Here is a 19,511-nt window from a genome sequence, read left to right on the forward strand (position 1 = left end):
ACGGCCTTCGGGCTTCTCCGCAGAGCACAACGCCAAGGGGGGGGGGGGGGGGCATGATGACGTCATCGAAGGTATCGGTACATTTTCAATGCATACACGCCCAATTTGAAGGAAAAACCAACGTCGACAAAGGCAATGCCCTCCGATCGTTGTTAGGCAGCATTCAACAAGGAACGCTAGTGTGTGGCTGACGGCAGCGGTAACTTGAAATCATACCTTCTGTGACGTCACGCTAAACTTCCCCGCACTCCTTTGGTGCTTTGAGGAGAAGCGCAAAATTCAATCGTCGATTACGTGACCATTTTAAATGCTAGTGCAAAAAAACTTGGCATGCTTTACCTACAGCCTATATAGATTTGAATACTTGAACATCGCGAAATTCTCAAAAAGTGGTGCAGCTGCCCTTTAAGCTTACGTTACGTTATATGGGGTTTTATGGCGCATAAGCAACTATGGCTATCATGCGCCAAACACAAGGTTAGATGATGTTATGTCAAGTGTACAGAGGTTACATTATAATAGATTTAAAACATTGGCTTTCTTTAGAAACTTACAAACAAGTGAAAACTCGACAAGTGTTTGCTCGCCTAAAAGCAATGCGGGATGAAATGGAATGTGTTCATTGTAAAATGCCCTAAAAAACTTTTTTCTAAGTACTTCGAGATGCGAACAAGAAATTAAAATGTGATTTACTGTGAGCTCCTCACCACACATTTCACACAGAGGTCTGTCTTTTTTTGTTAATAAGAAGTTATGGGTGATGTGTGTGTGACCTATGCGTAAACGACATAAAATTACTTCGATAAAACGATCTTCATGGCGGCATGATTTCCATTCTTTTAAAATGGGCTTTACAGTATGCAGCTTGTTGTTTCCTTCATTTTCCCAAGAGGCTTGCCATTTGGCTCTTAGTTTGCTACGTACTAACTTCATGTAATCCCTAGGAGGCAAAATCACATGTTTTATTTCCATGGTTCCGGCTAGTGCAGCACACATGTCGGCTCTCTCATTATCCCTAATGCCAACGTGACTGGGAACCCAGCAGAATTTTATAACATGTTTTTGTGTTGTGATCTTTACTATGTTGTGTATGATGCTTCCTATCAGTGACTCCGTGGCATTTTTGGATTTTAATGCTGTAAGAACGCTCAGTGAATCTGTATAAATGATGCTGTTTTTGATGTTTTCATTTGTTATTTTCTGTACCGCAACACAAATGGCATAACACTCAGCGGTGAAAACTGCAGCACAAGACGGCAGTCGTACTGCATTTTTATTTTCTCCTTGTATTACTGCGCTTCCTACATGAGCATGAGTTTTTGACCCGTCAGTATAAAATGACGTGTAGTTTCTGTATTTATCTTGTAGTGCTAGATATTCTTGTATTATATGGTCGTGTGGTGTACAGGTTTTCCTGAGGCGTGTTAGTGTGACGTCACACACTGTGGGGAGAGTGTACCGCGGTGGTAGCGCTTCGTGTCTTGGGGCAATATTTTTGATTTCGTTTAGTATGTTCAGAGTTTGACATTTTTCTTCGAAGCGCAAGAGCAACGGCTTAATCGCATGGGGCTTGTTGTTGAAGAGTATTCGGGATGGGCATTTCGTGACAATTGGGTAACAGAGATGTTTGGGCTGAGAAAGGATTTTGAAGATGTATGTACAAGTTAGTGCTGTTCTTCGATCTTCTAAGGAAGGTTCATTAGTTTCCACATACAGACTTGCTATTGGTGAAGTTCTGTAAGCACCGGAAGACAACCTTAAACCAAAATTGTGGACAGGATCCAGTCGTTTTATGTAGGACGGTCTTGCTGAGCCATATACTACGGACCCATAGTCTAACTTAGAGCGAACCAGAGAACGATATATATGTAACAGGGAAGCTCTATCAGACCACCAGCGTTTTCTTGATAGTATTTTCAGCACATTGAGGGCCAGGGAAGCTGTTTATATGTGGCAAGAAAGTGCGCTTTTTATCGAAAGTTATCCCTAGGAATTTATGCTCTTGTTTGACAGGTAGTGGGGTTTGGTTTAAATATAGTGTGGGGTCGGCCTGTAGGCCTCGTCTCAAAGAGAACAGAACCGCTACTGTTTTCTGAGGGGAAAATCTAAATCGGTTTCTATCTGCCCAGGTAGCCAGTTTATTTATTGTTATTTGTATTTGCCGCTCACAGGTAGGTATGCTGGAAGACGTGCATGCTATTTGGAGGTCGTCTACGTAAACTGAGTACATTATCGATTTTGGGATTACTTTTCCTATGGAGTTCCTTTTGATGACAAATAAGGTCGTGCTGAGGATGCACCCTTGGGGCACTCCAGTTTCTTGGATAAAAGTCTTGGAGAAGGTTGCGCCTAGGCGGACTCTGAACGTTCGATTGGTCAGGAAATCGCTCAAACAGCTCAGCATCCTGCCGCGGATACCTAGGTCCGCTAGGTCACGGAGGATACCAAACCTCCACGTGGTATCGTAAGCCTTCTCCAGATCAAAGAAGACTCCGATACAGTGTTGGCTGTGGATGAACGCTTCCCGGACTGTGTTCTCAAAGCGTACAAGGTGATCGGTTGTGGAACCTGTCTTTTTAAAACCGCACTGGTGTATATCTAAAAGTTGCTGGGACTGAAGTATGAAGGTTAGTCTGATGTTTAGAATGCTTTCGAATGATTTTGCTATACAGCTAGTTAGTGCTATTGGCCTGTAACTGGTGGGACTAGTTTGTGGTTTGCCAGGTTTTAGAAAGGGTACTATGATTGCTTCTTTCCATGCTTGGGGGATTTCTCCACTCATCCATATTTTATTGAAAAATTTTAGGAGAGCCTCTATGGCAGCCTCAGAGAGGTGAGCAAGCATGGCATAATGTATATTTTCTGGGCCTGGTGCTGTCATTTTACCGGATGTTAGTACTGTGTTTAGTTCCTGCATGGTAATAAGCTGATTGTAGTCTTCATGTATGCATGTTCCAAAGGGCAGGCTTTGTTTTTCTACTATTGTTTTGTGCTTTTGAAATGTGTGTGTGTAGTTGGATGCGCTTGAAACTGTGGAAAAATGCTCACCCAATATGTTGGCCTGCTCTTCTAATGTTGTTTGAGCACCGGGTGTTGTTAGCATTGGAAATGTGAACGGAGTAAAATTTCCTGTGAATTTCCGCACCTGCTCCCACATTTTCTTTGATGATATTGCGCTGTTTATGGAGGATATGTACTCTTGCCATGATGCCCTTTCTGCGGTGCGTCTAATGTATCGTGCTTTGGCTCTAGCCCTTTTGAAGATGAGCAAGTTTCCTGCAGTGGGATATCTGCGAAGGTTGCCCCAAGCCTTGTTTTGCTGCTTTTTAGCCATTGAGCATTCATTGACCACCAAACTTTATGTGTTTTTCGTGAAATTTCAGATGTTTGTGGGATGGCTTCTATTGCTGCAGATATTAAGCATGTGACAAATTTTTCATTTAGTTCTTCTATAGTAAGGGTTTCGGCATATTCTTTTTCTAGTGTGGCCTTCGTTCTGAAAAGTGCCCAATCGGCGAGGTGAATTTTCCATCGCCGTGGCTTCGTAGGGAGGACGAATGTAGCTGATGTTAGTTTTAAAACCGTAGGTAAGTGATCACTTCCCCGGGAGCCATCTAAAACATCCCAAATAAAATCATTAAAAACAGATGGTGATGCAAATGCTAAATCGAGGCAGGTCATTTTTCCAGAGCTGGGGCAGCAGTACGTGGCTTTTACCGTATTCATTAAACAAATGTTATTCGAAAGAATAAAATCCTCGATGAGCTGACCCCTGGAATCAGTATGCTCACTTCCCCAGAATGAGGAGTGTGCGTTAAAATCCCCTATTATTACATATGGCTCTGGCAACTGTTCCAGAAGTTCTTCTATGTCATGCATGGCTATTGTGTTGTGTGGTGGTATGTACACAGAGCATATTGTTATTGTTTTATGGCTAATGATGTTTACTGCGACCGCTTCTAAGTTCGTCTTTAATGATACCTCTCTTGCAGGGACATCGCTTTGCGTTATGATAGCGACGCCTCCTGAGAGTCGGCTAGCTTGTACTCGGTCTTTCCGGAAAATATTATATTTTTTTAAGATGTTTGTGTGCTGTGGCCCAAGGTTCGTTTCTTGCAGGCACACAGCTGTAGGTGCCATTGTTTTGAGCGTATCGGTTATGTCTGTGTAGTTTCTGTGTAGACCTCTACAGTTCCATTGTATTAGATACGCCATTGTGATAAGTTGGGGATTGGGGAAAGTTACTTATTCTCAGGGGCAGTGATTCGTGGTTTCCCTTTTTTCTCTAGGGAGTCTCGCCGCCGCTGCAGCGGTGGCGAACCAGGAGTTGTATCCATCGCCACTTTCGTGGCGCCGGATTTCCGCGGAGAATCCGCGGATACGTGTGTTTTAGATGTCAGCGGACTTTCGCTGACATCCATCTCCTCCACGGTGGACGTGGAGGATGTTTCTTGTTTGCGATGACCCGTGGCCTTCGCATTCGTCTTTTTTGTTGGCAATAGTGAATCATGCTCTGCTCCAGGGGCAGAGTCTCTTGGGTCAGCAGTTGCCTTCTTAGAGGGGTGGGGCAACAGGTCCAGTTCAGCAGAGCTGTTCTGGGTGTCTGTCGCCGAGGATGCCGCTGCTGAAAGTGGGGCCTGAGGGCCTCCGGCGAGGATCGCGTGGTCTTGCCGCGAAATTTTCAGCCCTGTGGACTGTGTCACCGACTTCTGTGGTGGGGACTTGGTTGTCGTCCCCAGGTCCTTCGGATCGACCTGTGTGCCGACAGAAACTGAAGGCGGCGGCGGTCCCCGCGTCACCGCTTCAGAGTATGTCCCTTTTTGTTGGAAAGAGACGCGTTTTTTTGCTTCAAGGTAGGACAGGTTTTCTGTGGTCTTCAAAGTTATGATTTGTTTTTCTGTTTTCCAGACTGGGCACGACCTGGAGTACGCGCCATGTGCGCCATTGCAGTTGATGCACTTTGGTGTGCGTTCGCATCTTTCTTCTGTATGTGCGTCTTCTGCGCATGTGACACAAGTGGGTTTGCCTCGGCAGGCCAACATGCTGTGTCCAAAGCGCTGGCACTTGAAACATCGTCTCGGATTCGGTATGTATGGGCGGACTTTACAATGGAGGTATGCGGCATGGATGGAGTCAGGCAGAGTTGTGCTATTGAAAGTTAGTACAATATGTTTGGTCTTGATTTCAGCATTGTTTCTCCGGATGGTTATTCGTCGGGCTGCTATTACTCCCTGTTCGGCTAGTTCTTCCATTTCCGCATCGGTACTCTGTAGGAGTTCATATTCAGATATGACGCCCTTTGAGTGGTTCAGGGTGCGGTACGGGGTTACCTGTATGCTCATTTCTCCAAGATTCTGTAATGACATCAGTTTGGTGCTCTGTTCTTTTGTGTTTATTTCTACAAGGAGGTCTCCGGTTCGTTGCTTTTTGCTTTGTAGTCTTTGCCTACACAACTTTTTAGGGTGTTGGCGATGACAAATGCAGATAGGTTGGCTACCGGTACATTAGTGTTTGAGTGCAGCATAAAAAACTTCGCAAACGTTTCTGGCTTCTGTGGACTCAGTTTCTTCACATCGGTGCGACCCCTTTTCGGGGGTCGATCAGATTTTTTTGCAGATTTTTCCATACGGCATGTATAAACTAAGGGTTCCTGATACTTTGTCGCCTCTGATTCACCCTTATACACAAAGGAAGGTCCCGGGACTCCCCGCCTGGTAGACAGACGAGGAGCCCATCGGCCGAGGATTGACCACTTCCTCGACCGCCACCGTTCAAGGTTTCTTCCCTCCACCTTTCAACCTATCGCCACGGTACGGATGACAGCTTCGGTATGGGGACTAAGGGTCCGTGGTGGCGCCAAGCACCAACACCTCGTTACACAAGGTGCCCTTGCGGGCTGCCCTTTAAGGGTAACGGAGTGGATTCCAAGAGAAGGCAAACGTAGCAGGGGGCGGCAGAAAGTTAGGTGGGCGGATGAGATTAAGAAGCTTGCGGGGATACGGTGGCCGCAACTGGCAAAGGACATCGTAGATGAAATCAAGAGCAATAAATGGGGCCTAAGCGGAGCCGCAGTGGCTCAGTGGCCCTCCCTTGCCTGGCGCATACTGCAATTTAGCTGCCGATGCGAAGATCCAGCTTCACGCAACCTGATTTGGGCATACGGTCACCAGGGACTCCACGGAAACGAACAGGCCGATCAGGCCGCTCGCGCACTCTCTCCCCGGGCTATCTCCCTGTCCTTGGAAGCCTACTCCGAATCAGACAATCTGGCCCTTACATTCAAACAAATCACCGATTACTACAAGGAGGAGCACCGGCACTACCCGACCCCTTATAAGAGACTGGACGCGCTGACGAGCGCCTCCTCATCAAAACTCTAACACTGTACTGTGCCCGGCGGGGCTTAAGTATTTCAACACATCCTTTGACGGCGCGTGCCAGCTCTGTGGGGAGGTGGTTGACACCTCCCGCATGGTTTGGGAGTGCCCATCTATTCCCCCCCCCCCCCCCCCCGCCTCAACCCCACCAGAGAGGACTGGGAGGCGGTCCTGTTCGGCTGTCAAGACCTCAAGACCCAAAAAAGGTCTCGGTTGAACGGACGAGGATGGCGTTGCTTGCCAATGCGATTACGGAATAGGGGCTTCACCTAGTATTGTGAGGGGAAGGTGCCAATAGGGCCCTACCCCAATCACATCTCTGAAATTGTTTAATTGTTGATAAATGTTTTTCGCCACCGCCACGACGGCCCCTCTTCCTTTCTTCTACCAAATTCTTCACCATAGTACTCGCGACGGCGATCCAACTCATCGCTCAATCATATGGGTCCCCGGCCACCAAGGCATGCCATGTAACGAAGCCGCCCATGAGGTAGCCCGCGCACTCACTCACCGGGCACCAGGCATTCCTTCGGAGGACCTTAACCCAGATCACAGCCCTCTTATTTCTTCTCAAGACTTTGCTGAGCACTAACGTGCCGCACGCCGGCGCTACCCGGTTCCTATGAAGGGACTGGGTAAAGCTGGCGAACGAACTCTCCTCAGGCTCTTTACAAACATTAAAAACATCCTGCTGTGTCCGGCGGTTCTCAAGCACTTTAATCCTTTTTGGAAGGCCGCTGCTCATTTTGTGAGGAGGTGGCCGACACCTTCCACATGGTTTGGGCATGCATGAAAAATCCTTCTCTCCCCCCCATTACCCCTTCCCCTACCCGCGATGACTGGGGGGCGGCCCTGCCCGGCTGCCAGGAATTATCCACCCAACAGGGCCTGGTTCGGAGGACGTGCGCAGTGGTCATGACCAACGAGATCCCGGAATGAGGGAGTCCGCCAAGTATTGCAAGGGGCGAGACCCACTAGGGGCCTCTCAGGGGCATGCAGCTCTCTGTAAATATTGTAAGGGAAGACTTCACGTAAGACGTTTATTCTAGCCCTTTCGCCAGAGACGTCTTCCAAGCGAACAGCCTCAAGCGATGACGATGGGAATCATCAGGTGAAAGAGAACGAAGTCGCAGCCAGAGAGGCGACGACGACGAAGGCGAATAAATTGCTTACAATATAGCCGAATAAATGCTTTTCACCACCACCACCCCCTTTCTTTTTTCACTCCCTCCTTTATCCCTTTCCCTACGGCGCGGTTAGGGTGTCCACCGAGATATGTGCGACAATTACTGCGTCATTTCCTTTTCTCAAAACCAATTTTCATTTTCAGGGAATGTAATGAGAAGGCAAGATAACCACTGATCTTTCAGGGTAACGGAGCGGATTCCAAGAGAAGGCAAACGTAGTAGGGGGGGAGGGGGGGGGGGGCATAAAGTTGGGTGAGAGGATGAGATTAAGAAGATTGCGGGGATACGGGTGCCGCAGCTGGCAAAAAGAAAGGGTTATTAGATAGAGAGACACGGGAGAGGTCTTTGCCCAGCAGTTGGCGTAGTCAGGCTGATGATGATCAGGAGGAAGTACGTTGCTACAAAAAACTGAATCGATTCGTTCTAAACCCCCTCTACACACTTAACAGAACGCACGTGCCTCTAAAGTGAGTATTAGGAAACTTGCTTAATTTGATGCTTAACTAATTAAACAGAATTTTAAAGATACACTGAGGAGCGCCCCACGACGGGAAACAATATGTCTTTGGTTGCACCCAAATCCGATTCACCACTTTTTTTAATCACTGGTTCAAGTTACGTGAAACACCCTGTACAGCAAGCTTTCCAAAATGTAAATAGACGGGGAGGGAGAGTATAGCCTAGGATGTGATCATAGATGTATTATTCTGCATATGCGTGCCCTGATCAAAAGAGAAATGTATAAAACACAAAAAAAACGAAAGCAAAATTCAACGTCCAACAAATAGCGCTAATAGCAGCAGGCGTTGAGAAAGCATAAGATTAACGCCCCATGGAAAAGTGGGATTGTAATTAGAACTACTCAGCAGTATGGAAATGGAACAAGCAAAGTTACAAACCGCTGGGAACGAAAAGGAAACCACGAGACTGACGCAGTAAGGAATTTAAGGAGGTCATTGAACAACTACGGGTGGCTTCAGGGAAACAGAGAGGAAGGAATAGACCGAAAATGGGAATCTTATCGATGATCGAAACTGCTTGTATAGGTCCTCGTCCAGAGTAAAATAAAGTAATCCCCTGATCGCGCAGCTAAAGGTGGGCCAAGGAAATTTTGGAACCATATAAGTTGTTTGGGTAAAAAAAAAGCGAAGCGCAAGAGGAGGGTGCACGCTGCTGCAGGTAGCGCAGAAGCCCGCAGCAACCACACACTTTTTTTTTTTATACCGGACGTTTTGTTTCATGAACGTTTATGAAACAAAACGTCCAGTAAAAAAAAAAAGCGTGCGTGGTATCTTTCGGATGTCTTGTCCACGTGTCCTTGCTGTGGGCTTCCTCGGTACCTACAGCAGTGTGCCGATCGATATAGAAATATAAAGGTACAGTCGGGGACAAAAGTCTCCGGACCACGTGTTCCTCAAACAAAGCTTATAGCTCTACTATCAGACAGCAGCTGGAGACCGCACTTGTGGAGATGAAAGAACAAAAATTTAACTTTTGCCTCCACAAGGGTGGTCCCCAGCCGCCGACTATTAGCAAAGCTATCGGCTTCGTTAGAGGAACACGTGGTCCGGAGACTTTTGTCCCCGACTGTACCTTCATTAAACAAAGTTATAAGTCGGAGTCCCTCCTGTCTTCATGTTCACGATATGGGCTATGCCTTAGTTAATGTCTCCGAAGGTTTTAATCGCCTGAGGTTCTTTAACGTGCACTGACATCGCACAGCACATGGGCCTCTAGCATGTCGCCTCCGTGGAAACGTGATCGCCGCGGGATCGAACCAGCGTCTTTTGGGCCCAGCGGCCACAGCGCCGGCTTTCGTCATGTTGATGTCTTGTAATTTTGCAGTAGAATCGTGTGAACTAAACAGTGCAGAACGAAATGGTGGTAAGTGCTGCTTCGCTAGCCAGTTAAAAATTACTGTGGGCACTTCGTTTTCGCAGTTTGTACGTGTCTTCGTCTATGGTCCCCAAAGCGACAAAGCGAATAATTTGTTGCAGTGAACCATGCCGGCAGCCGCCGAACAACGTGCAAAACCCGACCGAAAAGGCGGGGAGAACACGATACCAGGAACCACCCTGATGGCCACCATTGGACGCTAGGGCCTAACCTTCTTGTAAGCTTTCCGCGTATAATGAGGCCATTACGTTCATTCACTTCATAAGCGGCTACAAGCCACATTATTTTTTTTAGCCTCCAGCAGCAAGGAATTCTTGTTCCGCGGAATCAATGGAAGGATGAGCCTGATTGTAAGGGAAAACGTTTCCGTGGGACCGTCGCTATCTCCAAACGATTCTGCAATGTCTCTGCGCGTCATCAACAGTCCGCGCGAAATCCGCGTTCCTTTCCCCCCCCCCCCCCCTCTCTGATTATGATGTTCATCCTGTCTCACAAAAGTAACTGCTCGGGCGCTGTCACCCTCGAAAGAGAAGCTAGGCCTCTTTCTCCTCACATCATGGCGCCTTGTGTTTCGCAATACACTCCAGAATGCGTGTGGTGCGGAGAGATAGCCACCCTCTACCACTCCACATTGGGCTGTCGGGCGAGCCCGATAGAGCCCAAAATTACAAACCCGTCAGTCGAGCAGCGGGAGGAGCTTCTGTCCAGCTCCGACCCGCAAGATCAGCTTGCGCTGGTTGAGCGGGCCGAGGAGGCAGCAAGAACCAATGGGACCCTGTACCTATAGGAACACCACCTGCTGCTCAAGACCCCAACCCCTAAACCCCGTCCCATTTTGCGGAATGAAGTTTATACTACTACTCCATAATGCTCACAGTTGAGCAGTCATAGAAAATGCAGTTCGAAATTCCCACTGACGAGCATGATTGGTCCGTTCTTATACCGAACATCATTGCCTTGAGATATATTATAAACACCCTGGCTACAACACAACTGTGGGAGTGTGGGGAGCGCAGGTACTTTGTGCAGACAAGTCAAGTTTGCAATTTCCACAATCCTGCTGCTTCTACGGACCATCTCGTTGACGCTGCGGCATTGTCGCACGGAATGCAATAAGTGACGTGCTCACCGTGTGCCGGTCCTCGGAGACGGTGAGCTCTGCCGTCCAAAGATTCTCGTGTACGTAGAAAGCGTGTCCTGCACCTCCAGTCATCCAACCACGTGTCTGCCTACAGTCGTGACCTGCGCAAATTCGTTATGGGGGTTTGAAACTGTAGCCCATTGTCAACTTTCGTCACGGTAAGCCCGGTGCCTGTTACGGTTCTCTTCAGGTATTTTCTTTGTTCTTTTCTGTTTTTGGAATTTTTTTCTCTTTTTATACATGCCACTATAGGGACCTTAGAAGACAGGAGTAGTGCGATGTTTAGGGAAATCCCCCACGCTGAAGTAAATTTATAATAAGGAAGTAATTACTAAATAGCAGCCATACGGCATCACTGCTGAATTGCAGTGACGCCTGACATCGCACCCAATTACTCAATCATTCTCAGCATTTTCGCAGCGTATCCGTGACTCACGCATCATTCCAATGTGTCATCACTAATTTCACTTGCAACTAGTTCAGCAGGCCCCGGGGTTCCAAATACTCACACAGCACCCAGTCGTCCGCGTAGTTCATGTATATGTAGTTTCGCACACGGATCCTCGCCTTTTTTTTTTCCCTGATGTGTCACCTCCTTGCTTTTGCACTGCGCGTATATCTTCTACTATAGCGCGCTTGCAGCAGTGCACAGGTGCCAAACAACATGTAAAGCAAGACTGCAAGCATGACCAGTCCTTCAAATATACCAAACGCAACTGATCTTTTATAATTCATGAACATCATGGCCACAATACAACTGTGAAAGTAAGGGGAGTTCATATACTCTAGACATCCAAAAAAAGTTCGCTTTCCTTAGTCCTGCTCCTGCGGACTATGCATTTAGATGGTTCCGCAGCATTTTAGCTTTGGCTGAATTGCGCGATGTGCTCACCGTGTGCAGGTTCTCGGAGACGGTGAGCTCTGCCGCCCAAGGCTTCAGGCGCAGCAACGTGGACAACTTCTCCTGTTCCTCCGGTCATCCAGCCCCGCGCTCGGGTACAGCACGGACCTGCACAAATTTGTTACCAGGGGGGGGGGGGGGGGGGGGGGAGTAAGGGAATTAAGGGCAAGATAAGAAAAGATCCAGGCAACCCCTGGATCAGCTTCAGCTTTTATAAGGTGACAGTGCTACATGATGTGCTCAGTTTAACGTCCCCAAACTGCTCATGAGCTATGAAAGACACCGCAGTGAAGATCTTTACAATAATCTGGACCACCCGACGTTTTAAAGCGCCCGGACAGTGCACAGCCCATGGCTGCTGTTGCATTTTGCCTTAGCCCTGTGGTAAGGGTGTTCGGCTACTGAGCCGGAGGACTGGGGTTCAATGCCGAAGTATGCCACTGTCTTCACACTAGAACAGATTATGAAGGGAATATTGGAAGCCATCATATTGCTGAATTATTGTAATGAAAATCATGATGGCGGATGGAAAAGCATGGTGGAGGGTAGAGCAGCACGACATTGGGAGAGCGCCCAGGGCTACTTAGTCGGCCAGCTGTGCCGATCCCAGCCAGGCACGCTAGGTGGATTTTGAGAGAAGTATAGGTATTGGGAGGGCAATAAGACAATGGAAGTGGCATTGTCCTAGGTAGGCGTATGGAAGGGGGCAGTTTCTATAGGACAAGTCGGAACGCGCCCGAAAAAACTACAACGGGACTCCAGAGAGCAGTGGGCCCAAATTAATTTTTCGGGGGATGGGGATGCGAGTAACGGAGGGGATGAGGTCGAGAGAAGGAAGTGTGTGCAAGCGAGAGTAGCACATGTTCCGTGATTTGCTTATTTTAGAGGAGGGCTTCGCCCTCCGAGGGTGCACTTGACTAGAGGATCGCAGGTGTCCTCCATAACCACCGCAATAAAATTGCAGTACGGAAGAATGTCAGACAGGGAGGCACTATATTTCCAATGCTATTCACCGCCTAGTTGCTGGAGGTATTCGGAGACCTAGATTGGGAACGGTTGGGGATAACAGTTGCGAGCATCCAGTCTACCCTTCGACCGCCCTAGGCGGCGCATATCCTGCCGAACTCTCTCAAGTGGCCTACAGCGACCCTTACCCTCCCGGCTCTCTCGGGGTTCGCAGAGAAGAAAGCTGGGAAGCAGCATCCACATCGTCACGTGGGCGACCCTCCTTTCCCCCTCGTGTATTCGGTGGCCGCACGGGCAGCCCACCACGGGGAGAGAGTTGAAGGAGCCATGAGACAACGCGTGACGGGATGGACGGGATGGACGGAGCCATGAGACAAACGCGGCTTTTCCAGGTGACATCGAGCTTTCCCCGTGCCCGTTTCCTGCTGCCTGCGCTACCGAGGGCGGTTATCGTATTTTGGAATCACCCCAAATAAACGATTTGCCTGCGGGCTATACCTCGGTGTGTTGGTCCTGTCGACCTCCACAGTGTAATCGGGGCTAGCGGAGTGGCATTGGTCCTGAGTGCTCGCTGTGTCGTCCTTAACATAAGCAGAACCCTTTTCGTTAGCCTCCTCGTTTCTGCCTCGTATGTGACTACTGGTGGGATACAGCTGCTGTACAGTTATCTCTTCAGGTATAATAATGGGTGGAAAATGATCCATTCCGCGTGGGTTGTCCAGAAGATCTCATTTAACATCATTAAAAGGTGATGGTGAACTAAACGATAAATCTAAACTGCTAACTTTTGCAGTTTTTAGGGAGCAGTACATGGGCTTTCCTGAATTCAGTAGGCACACATTACTGCACAGAATAAAATCTTCTAAAATGCGACCTCTGGGATTAGTTTCTCCACTTCCCCAGAAAGAGGAGTTCTCCGACTAACAGATATGGCTCTGGTAGCTTTTCTAGAAGTGTTTCTAAGCATCTGAGGTTGAGGTTTCCATTAGCGACCTCAAGGTCGGATACCGGCTTCAAAAAAATCAAAAATAAATAGAACAAATTTGAGTAGGCAAATAAAAATCTATCGACCGAGAATCATGTGAGAAGCTTGGTAACAACTAGTTACGGCACCTTAGATATGTGGTGTACTGTGATCGAAGGAGACCGTTTTGATCCAGAGGCAAGTCATTTTGCTCGTTTCGATGAGTGGCGCTCCAGCTTGGCCTAAATGCCGAAAATGGCCGCAAAAGCAGCAAGCCATACAACCTCTAATGTTGCGTACCACTTTTTGCACCCGACATTGCATACACTATACAAAGTATACGCAAGAAGAAAAGCCGGTATTCTGGCATGAGAGCTCGGAGCGTTTATGTATGGCTTCTATGTCGACAGCAACTAATACCGCTTTTTAAGGTCGCTTTTGAGGGATATTTGATGATACGTGTTATATTACCGGTTTGATAAAAAACACAATCATGAGCAAACATACAAATTTTGCAGGACACACGCGACAGGAATAACGCTCATTAAGGCACGACAGAACCAAGTTGTATTCATTTATATGTATTTGTAAGCGGCTTCGTTGTATATTTGGCTGTCATTTTTTATTATTTATCACAAATGTCCACTTTCTTTAAATTACACTCGTGAAAACAGGTAGGCCACAACGGCGCATAGGTTGGAATGCGCGTTTTTTACATCGGCTCGCCCGTCAAAGTCCACCTGAGCGAAACCTCTCGCTTCTCTGCAAGGCATCTGAAGCCCCTGCAAAACGCCTGAAGAAAAGTGTAGTGTGCTGCCGATCCTTACGAAAACAGCTCGCCAACCTAACTTATGTCCTATGATAGAAGGAAAGGGAAAGAAAAGAATGATGACGAAGCCATGCCCACGAGAATCGCAAACTAAAAACAGGACTGGTGCCGGAGAAATTAAAAAGGAGAGGACAACTGCGCGCCTATGCACTCCATAACGCCTCTTTGTAATCGATTCAATTCACTAACTGTGAATGAAAAGAATAAATTGAGTGAATAGATTTGTGCGACACCGACCACGAATTTTTCACCATGATCAGCCCAATGCAAAATGTGGCGAAAAAAACACGTGGTAGGTGAACTATTCGTGATGTAGCATCTGGAATATATTTGTTCAGCGTCTAAATAATAGTTCCCAACGCAAATGGTCCGGGAAAAAGTGACGCTGCTTACGAAGCAACCGAATCAGTCAAAGCTTATGCATTCGACGTGTATGTCAGTCGCATGGTATTGGCTAGACCGTCCCTTCATTCCTTCTTTATTCATTTGAGTTGTTTTCCCACTAGCCTATTTTAGCACAACGCTTTACTATGTATTCATCAAACATGGCACGGCGTTTCACCCTCATCGTGGTTCGGAATTATATATAGTCGTACCTCGTTAGTACGGACTTCGTTATGTATACGTGGAGAATTTTCGCAAGGACCTAACTTTCTCAGTGTGTTTACGTCTTCTTTGCATGAAAACAAACTTTGGGCAATGGAATAACAAAGCTAAGAACCTCACAGCGGCGTTCATAACGCTGTACTTATCCGCCGCATCAGCACCCGCCGCAGAGGTATGAAGGAGGATGACCTCTGTCGGCTCACGCAAGCTTTCCTCATTAGCAGGATAGTCTACTCCTACCCCTACTATCACCTCCGCCGGAAGGACGAGGAAGCTGTGAACAGCATTATACGTTCAGCGTACAAAGCGGCACTGGGGCTACCTCAGTACGCCAGCACACAGCACCTCCTCCAACTCGGCATCTACAACACGCTCACAGAACTCATAGAGGCACACAAGACCGCCCAAATCCACCGCCTCTCCCGCACTAAACACGGGCGGCTCATACTTGACCGTCTCAACATCAACCCCATAGGCGACGTCCACCCCACGACGCCCATTCCGATAGGGTTCTATAGCCGCCTAGTTATAAAACCAATCCCCAAAAACATGCTACCTGGCCGCCATGATACGCGCCGTCAGCTGAAAGCCCAAGCACTAGATGCCACATACCTTGCCGACGAACACGCAATATACGTAGATGCTGCACGGCAAAGTGCAAACACATACGTGGCTTGTGCAACCACGCCACAATCTACTCTCGTCACCGCCGCCACAGTAGTAGCTCACTCTCCGACAGCGGCAGAAGAAACCGCCATCGCGCTGGCCATCGCTGACCCACGTACCCGCACAGTCCTCAGCGACTCCAAAAGAGCAATACAAAATTACTCGGCAGGTGTTATCTGCCACCCCGCTGCACGCATCCTTCGCGGCTGCACTCCCGACCATAAGACCAACCTGGTCTGGGCACCCGCCCACGCGGGAAACTCTGGAAACGAAGGGGTCGACCGACTAGCCCGAGGACTAACCAACCGGGCGGCCGGCCCCACGGACCCAGACGCTCTTGCCGAGGCTCCCCAGACCTTTGCCGAAATTACCAACCTCCACAGAGAGATGAGACGCCAGTTCCCGCCTCCACACCCCGACTTGAATCGAGCGCAAGCCACCTTGCTCCGCAGGTTGCAGACACACTCCATCCTTAGCCATTCTAGGCTTTCACTCATCACAGACGGGGAATACGACCCCGTCTGCCAAAATTGTTACCAGGGAGAAATCGCCACCCAGGCGCACATCCTCTGGGGTTGCGCTCGAAATCCGCCCCCTAGAACATTACTGCCAGCTCCCTCCGAGGAAGGATGGAACCAACTCCTCAGAAGGCCAGACAAGAGCATCCAACTGGCACTCATTTCGTGGGCCCAGGAAGTCGCCCCCACCTGGGGGCCACACCAAGCCCACCTGCCCTAAATCCCGCCACTCTATGGCAATAAAGTTCAATAACACTTTTTGCTGGGCGAGTTGGTTCATTTTGCTTGAGTGGATGCTTGTAGCGCGACAAAAACAGACAAGGGACAGAAGACGAACGGGACAAGAACGGGAGCGCTTGTCCCGTTCGTTGGTTGGTTGGTTTATGGGGTTCAACGTCCCAAAGCGACTAAGGCTATGAGAGACGCCGTAGTGGAGGGCTCCGGAAATTTCGATCACCTGGGCTTCTTTAACGTGCACTGAAATCGCACAGTACACGGTGTGGGAATGCCCCCAACCGATGGCAGGTCCCCCATACCCAACCGGTCCGCCTCCTCATGGAATGACATTCTGCTAGTTGCTCAACCAGCTAGCCAATCATGGCAAGTGTACAGAGTTCTCAGTGAAGCACAGACGCCTGGACTCTTGGTCAAGAACAAAGGATCCTTTTTGTTAAAATAAAGCTGTCCCTCCCACATCCCCACACGTGTCAAAGGCGATATGCTGGCCACGCCCAGGTAGCACGGAAAATTAGAACAATCTTATGAAAAATTTATGCAAGTTCAGTAACATTGTTACATTGAAACGTTGCATTAACTGTTAGAAATTAATATTTAAGTTTATATGTTACACATAAAAATTAGTTTAACACTGAACATAAATATTATTCCAATCCTGGCTTTCAACTCTTGTTATAATGTTAAAAATGAACAAATGATGGTAAACGCTGCAGCATAAACATATATTTAACGTTCCAAGTCAGCAATGTCTCCTTATTGTTTATTAAACATTATTATATTTTAATCATAACTATAAAACACTGCAGATATATTTCTAGCACCGAGTCCCAGAACACTCTCCACTAATTTTACAGTAAACATGTTTTTCAACTAGCAGTGCTTCGCGCAACTAAATCTCTTAGATTGTGCCCGCCATAGGTAACATGCTCAAGCAGATTATTTTGTTAAACTGCTTATTATCCTTTCGCTGCTACCACTCATGGGACACCTCTCAGTAATGGGCGTGTAAGCTTGACTCCACTGCATGCTTTCGGAGGTAAGTACATTCTAGTCGCATGTTGTGCTCTACTGTGGAGACGAAGTGTCGCCTTCGTTGCTGGTCTTTGCAAAGCGTTGATTAAATTGTCACAATGGTGGGCCTGCATACTAGTGCAGGGTTGCTTCATTATTTTCGACAATATTACATTTACGTTGTTATAATGTTTAATTAATGTTAGAAAAAGTTTACTAGGATGTTCATCTGTAACGTAAAGAAATTATTAAAAAAGGTCATTAAGAAAACTTAATTAACGTTTGACCAAAAGAAAAATGTCACATTGGTCTAATGCTTCGGTGCTACCTGGCAGGCAGAGGGAACTGAGGGTGATTTTTAGGACGCCATAGGTAATTACGATCAAGTGCCTCGGTACTGATCCGTCTACTGCCGAAGCACTAAAAAAAAACTGACTTTGTGGTAAAGAGAAAACGTCACGGTCATTCACCAGAACTGACAAGCCCCTGCACGCCAGAAAACGTAGTAAAGTTTGCAACGTGGCTCAGCATAGAGTTACGTAACGGTTACAAAATGCAGGCAGGTCTGTAAATGTGACTTCCAAAGCAAACCATTTCTTGGGTGAATTAACTTTTGCCTGGGATCATCGAAAGAAAGTCGACATAGCAGCGACAGTGACTCGTGTACCATACAGTCGTGGGGATCCCACGCTGTTCAAGCGAAACTCTGAACACTGTTGCCACAGACGCCATGAACGGACACCATGGCGCTCACTATGTCTTGAAATACTCAAGTTATAGGCGGAGCTCCAATCACAAAGCAGAGGTCGCCCGGCGGTGTCGGAAAGTTATACACGCAGCTGGTACTAGAAAGTGCATGGTCTTCTGCAGTGTCCATCACGACACATTCAAGCGGTGTCTATCTAACAAAAGGTAAAAACAGGGCTAATTTAACGCACAGCACACAGAAAGGCGGACAGGACGGGCGCTGTCGTTCGGAGCCCGTCCCGTCCCGTCAGTCTTTCTGTGTGGTGTGTGTTAAAGATGCACCGAAGAGTAATCGAAGCTAGTCTTTTTAGCGCGGGAACTCGATCTACACGTTCCGAGCATTCATGGAAACTTCGAATTATTGTCCTGTGCGACCGATTTCCGTAATTTAAATCGGATTAAACGTCCCGGCTCCCACCTTTTTTTGAACTCGCCGCAGACGGTAGGAGGAGTCAACTAACGCGCGAAGTGCCTTTCAGGCGGTCGTGTGGCGGCTTCGCTTTCGCTTGTATTTTGTTTTTTAGGTTGCCGTGAATAAATTACTCCAGCCAGAGGCTACATAGCCGCAAATTAGGCCCACAGAAATAAAAATACGCGCGGACTCTTTGCTTTCGCCGACCGGTACGTATCATTCCGCCGATGGCAGAGCGGCAAGCCTCCACGGAACTGGTTGAAATATCGGTTGACTCCTCCTACCGTCTGCGGCGAGTTCAAAAAAAGGCGGGAGACGGAAGTTTAATTCGATTTAAATTGAGGAAATCGGTCGCACAGGACTATAATTCGAAATTTCTAAGAATTCCTAGAACGTGTAGATCGAGTCACACGTTTGTCAAGCCGTTACAGGCTTTTTGCTAGCACCCCGTTGCATCACGAGTTCTGTAACATCATTGTTGAAGCTAAAATAAATTTGAATTTGAATTTGAATTTGAATTTGAATTTGAATTTGAGTTCCCGCGGTAAAAAGACGAGTTCAGGTTACTATTCAGTGTACGTTTAAATTACAGCTATATTTACTTTTTCCTAGACAACGCTCCACCAACTAACCTTGCGACAGCGTAGCGCATACCGCTGCATGGTCGACGTCGAATGCAGGCGCTGAACTGCATGCTGAGCACGATAATACGTAGTCTGGCGATTTGCAGGCGATCCCTTCGGGCCTAATTCACCTAAAATAAAGTACTCTAACGCTGTGCAATGCCTCAAGAAGGCTGAGTACAGCACACATCAGCACAGCTAGTCATTAGGTTTCTCAACACTGTACCGCCATTTTTATTATTGGCTGGCGAGTAAACGAACCTTACACCAGTAAAAAGTTGTTGGTGCCTTTCGGCCTAAGCGACAGTGAACCTTCATGTTGCGCTGGACTATGCAACCGCTGTAGGAAAACAGCCAAAAAAAGTTTGTTTATATGTCATGTACTGGGGCTGTCTATAGCACTCTGGGAAGTCCCGGACAGGTGAGCAAC

General features: G+C 47.7%; 1 long non-coding RNA gene across 1 annotated transcript in view; it reads right to left on the reverse strand.

The window, feature by feature from the left end:
- The window catches only part of LOC149335772 (uncharacterized), a 33,084-nt gene extending 21,478 nt beyond the window's left edge, over positions 1–11,606 (reverse strand). The window contains exons 1-2 of the long non-coding RNA XR_016284540.1: positions 11,494–11,606; positions 10,590–10,702 (exon numbers count right to left, since the gene is read on the reverse strand). This is a non-coding gene — a long non-coding RNA (uncharacterized LOC149335772). The remainder of the gene's footprint in view (positions 1–10,589; positions 10,703–11,493) is intronic.
- Between the last annotated feature and the right edge of the window lie 7,905 nt (positions 11,607–19,511).

This window comes from Amblyomma mixtum, chromosome 7 (genome assembly GCF_055824585.1).
Source record: "Amblyomma mixtum isolate Tamu chromosome 7, ASM5582458v1, whole genome shotgun sequence".
Classification (NCBI taxonomy): domain Eukaryota; kingdom Metazoa; phylum Arthropoda; class Arachnida; order Ixodida; family Ixodidae; genus Amblyomma; species Amblyomma mixtum.